Consider the following 4,893-nt stretch of genomic DNA (forward strand, 5'->3'; position numbering starts at 1 on the left):
TTTTTGTTATTGCTGAAGGGGCCTGAAATGCTGGCCTGCCGTGGGTATTTGCATATCTTTGCTCTTCCTGCTGTTGGGATTTATGGACAATTAAACTGGTTTCTTCCGCTGCATAGATCAAAGAAAGACTTATTCAGAAAACAAATACTTTTTCTAGTGCTGCTGGGTTAAGTGCTGCCTCCAAGGCCTCCCTGAGGCAGTTTATGGCCTTCTGGTTCAGACTAGACTTGCACGCAACCATAGAATAAACCAGTACTTGGAGTGACTCATGGCTTGGTAGGCAAGCATGCTTATATCTCAGAATAGCCACAGCCTCACAGCAGTGGAGGCAAATACTTGAAATGAGCTGTGGTAGGTGGTAGTTTTCTATCCCTGTCACCATCAACATGTTTCTCAAAAATTTGAACTTTTTTTTTGGATAATGAACATGAAAAAAAGGCTTGAAACCAAATTATCAAGTATCACGTGGCAAAAAATCTGCTTAATGTTTTTCATTTATTGCTATGCTAAGAATCCTTAAAAAAAATCAACGTATTGATGATTGCAGATACTTCTTGCTGTTTATCACAGCTAAGCCTTTTGATTCCTCTGCCTTTTACAATCGACAAGACTAGGAACTGAATGAAACCAGGTTAGTTGTGATCACTGGCATTTTACTGTAGAGGTTCAGCCTCTGATAATTACAGTGTACTCTGTCCTGGATTCTATTTTGTGTTCTCGCATGGTAACAGAAATGGAGACTAGCTGTCTGTGTGCTACGTGCCTGATTTGGGTATTGAAATTGGTGACTAAAGCAGTAACATTTGTTTCCTCTTCCCTGTTTGCAGATTGCGAACAAATCAGCCTGATACTAGCAACAGAAATAACTTCTCCCAGTGGTTATGTCTTCTTCACAATGAAGTGAACAGGAAACTGGGCAAATCTGAATTTGACTGCTCTCGTGTGGATGAGCGCTGGCGAGATGGTTGGAAAGATGGTAGTTGTGATTAATTCATAGGGGACTGCTTTGGAAATCCAACAGATTCACTCTGGTGTTGAATCACTACGTAGAGATGTGCAAGTAAATATGTGTGAGTATGTGTGTGCATGACTGAGATGGCTTGTGGAAATAAAGGTGGAACCAATTCTGAAAGCCAATTTGAAAATCTTATGCTAATAGCACCTTGATAAATGGTCATATCAAATGCATTGTCCAAGGAACTGAGGCCTTACAGGTGGCACAGAAATTGCCAGAAATGTGTTAAACTGAGTTACTTGACAAACCTGTGGATACTTTTTCATTACATTTCCTTATATTATAGAGGCATTTGCTTGTATCTTTGACTTGAATTCATGTTCCTTGCACACAGTTGTAGAGAGCTACCCTATGACATTTCATGCTTATTTGTAGTTAATAACCTGATGTGTTTGAAATTTCAGTGTCATTTTAACTTCTTTTGTTCTGATAGGGCAAATTCCTGCTGTCTATATCCCTTAAACATTTTTAGAGATCTCTGATGCTTGTTGTTAGACTTGCTAAAAGACCTGAAAGCAGGTACGTTTAATGTAAATGCTAAAATCATGGAACCTTGATTTCTCTTTTTTTTTTGTATGTGTTTCAGTTTATCATGTAAGAGGGTAGAAAAAGGAGACTAGAACAGGACCAAAATAATTATCATGAAGTATCAGCTGGTTTCAATTCAGATGTTTTAAATTGATTCCTCTTTTTCTTTCAATTCAGAAGCAATATGACAAGTTCTACCGAGCTATTTGCTTTTAAAACTGGTAACTTTTCATCTCTGCTATGAATTTTTGTCAATTGTGGAGATTGCTGTAATGTTCTGAGACTGATATCTGTAATGAAGCATATTCAGATTTGTTTAGCATACAGTGTTTCTGAGGCATCGTTTGTGTTTTGAAATTCATGATCATTACTTACTGATTTGGTTGATATTTTGGTGTTTTTACCTAGATAAAAATCTCTCTGGAACAAAAGAGCTTTAAATACCCTTACAGTATTTGAGTCTTCCTTAAGACTGATGTCAGCTTTAGATAGAATTATTGCACAGAAGACTCAAAGGATTCCCTCTGTAGAAACTGATCTGTTCTATTAGCATTTTCCCTATGCCAGCTATATTGCTTCATTGTTACTGATACATAAGTGTGAATTTCAGTTTCAAGTGAAATAGCAGCATAAATGACTTAATGAGTATAAATGCATTTTTCTATAGAACCACACGCACAAAGAAGTCTAAATACTTTCAAACTCTTAAAATATATAGTCATATTATGTCCTTACTGCATTTTTGTCTGGGAAAGTTTGCAGGAGTTTGCAAAAATTGTGATAATAGGGAGCTTTTTCTTCTGTACTTCCTGCTGAGCTTTTCCTTGCGTGTTTTAGTAAGCTTCCTTATTTTGTGCACTACAGTGGGTTTGTAAATTTACTTTTGATAGAATGAGAGGTTCGTGGAAATGGTAATAGTTCTTTTATAACAGTACTAGGGTGCTGATAGCCTGTATCTGAGAACTTTGATCTCCAAACCTTCATGTGTGGAGCTCCTTACTGTTTAGAAAAGCAATCAGAACTTTGGAAATATGTTTGAATGTTTTACGGTGTACTAAAGCCTCTTCAAGTTGGACTTGTTAAAACAGTAAGACACAAATTTTTATGGACTGGTTATTCTGGGAAGTTCTATTTATCAATGCTCCTAAACACAAAACCAACAGAACTGGTAAGTGTTATATGAAGTATGCAGTCTGACTTCCTATCTCATGGTGTTATGTGGGCTATTAAAAGTGCTCAGAAACTATTACTATAAACTCAGAAACATCACCTACTGGCATGTTGATGTTCTTAGAATAAATAAATTCAGCCCTTAGTTCTTGTTTTTTTGTTTATAAAAATAAAAAAAAACAACAAATAAAATTCCCCAAATACATAGCCACTAGTGGGGTGAAGACCAAGAAAAAGGCTGTACCCTTCCCTTTGTCAGGGATGGCTTAAGTTGCCCAGTTCTGTCACAGTTTTAGCACCTGGGGGTGTTGACAAGCATTTTCTTCTGCACTTGGTTGTGCAGAGGGAGAGACTTGCTATTCTTCCTTTCTAATTTGCCCTCCACTACTCTGTGACAGATCTGTTGCCCATGGACCAGATTATGAGATTTCTCATTAATTTGCATCAGCATAAATGAGCAGGTTGATTAAAGCAACTGCCTTGTCCCATTTCATATTAATACTAAGAATGAGCTAGGCCAGAGAATTATAGCAAGTGTGCTTGATCTTTGCTGGTAAATCCTTGGACCTGCTGTTGCCTTGTGCTGGCCAGCAGCTGGTGATTTGCAGGAGGGCTGATGCTTCTGTCCATGTCTTAACTGTGTGGGGAGGAAAAAAAATTAAAAATTGTGTATCCCTCTCAAAATCAGGAGGGTGGCTATGACAACACAGAACCTTTGTTTCCTTGTGTTGTGCAAGGAAAAGCTCCTTCTGCCAGCAGGTACTGCTTTGTTCTGACAGTGGTGCAGAGAAGGAGGAATTGCATTAAAGCTGAAGCCATCATTTTCAGTGGATGAGTCCATACAATGAGGGCACAAGCTCTGGCTGCCAAGATGTTATTAGGGCTGTTTGTAACTAAATTTGTTTGTTTGTTGCTAAATGACCATTTGGTTAAAGTTTATGCTTACTCTATGTTCTCTCATATTTGTGGCTCTGCAGAAGAGCTGTGACTTACTGTTTCTCAGACATAGCATCTCTGTGGACTTGACTGTCCAAGGGAGGATATTTTGCTGCTCGTTTATAGCACATTCAGTGTTTTAATTGTATGTGTGGAATTTCTATTGAAGGTTTGTGTACATAAAAAGAAGGGGAAAATATAAATTCTAAATGCACTTGATTAAACCTAGTTTTAAAAATAACTGTATTCAAATTATATTTCCTGTCAGTGTGAAAATAATAAAGCAATTGAGTTTATTCCTAGCTTCCCTGCTGCATGAAGTCTTAGGAAGAGGTATCACAGTGTACTGGTATGTCTGACCTGCTGTCTGTGTGCTCTGCTGAAGTGTGTATTGATTGCTTGAGGTGGGGCTGCAGCTGATTCTTTTCTGTTGTGCTTCTGAGATCAGGCAATGCTCTTTAAACCACGAAGCTGTAAAAAAAAAACCAGCAGTGATTTTGCAGACCAGGTCCTTGCCTGCTTGTTTAGAGGTGTTTTTTTTTATCTGTGGACCGGTGGAATAGTTTTTGTGATATGATTTTAACAGCAATGAAGATAGCATTATAGTTGTAGTAGCTTAAATCTTGCTGCATTTGAGCAAGATGGCAGTTGAGGGTGTCATCCACTGGAGGGCGAAGTCTTTTAACTGCAAATTCACTCCACAGCCACGCAGAGACAGTGAGGGGAAGCTGCTTCCTATCAGTATGAGGAACCCTTGCAAGAAAAGTGCAGTCAGCAAGTGATGCTTAAGGAGAGGTTGTGAGACTTTGCTCGGTCACTGCTGCTATGTAATTGGCACCTAGATAATCTTTCAGCTTCACAAAGGACTTGATGTTTTCATGGACTGTTTCCATTCATAACTGACTTCTCTCTCCTCTAAAAGCAAAGAGCAGGGAGCCACGAGGGGATTGTCTTCATGAATGGGAAACAGATTTACTTGAGCAAGTGGCAAGTGCAAATGTTGACGGAAGTAGCGCTATGCCTTCAACATTTTTTCAGGGATTAGCTGTTCCTTTGCAGTGTGTTGGGTGTATGCAGTCTCCACCTTGCATTAAGATTCTCTGGAGTGGCTCTGAGTGCAGGTCTCTGCAGCCTGCTACAGGTTGTGGTGTTATTTCTTTCTGTTGCAGTTTTACAGACTTGGAGAAGGTAAGGAGTTTGCTCTCCCTCTTGCTCCCCTCTCTTTCAGCATTGTTTTTTTTGTT

The 4,893-nt window shown here is 38.9% G+C and overlaps 1 long non-coding RNA gene across 1 annotated transcript; it reads left to right on the forward strand.

Annotated features, from left to right (window-relative positions):
- The first annotated feature begins 32 nt into the window (after positions 1-32).
- Positions 33-3,945, forward strand: LOC104913398. Its single transcript, XR_795361.2, has 2 exons — positions 33-631; positions 828-3,945. It is a non-coding gene; the product is annotated as an uncharacterized LOC104913398 (long non-coding RNA).
- The last annotated feature ends 948 nt before the right edge of the window (positions 3,946-4,893 follow it).

This window comes from Meleagris gallopavo, chromosome 16 (assembly GCF_000146605.3).
Source record: "Meleagris gallopavo isolate NT-WF06-2002-E0010 breed Aviagen turkey brand Nicholas breeding stock chromosome 16, Turkey_5.1, whole genome shotgun sequence".
Taxonomy (NCBI): Eukaryota; Metazoa; Chordata; class Aves; order Galliformes; family Phasianidae; genus Meleagris; species Meleagris gallopavo.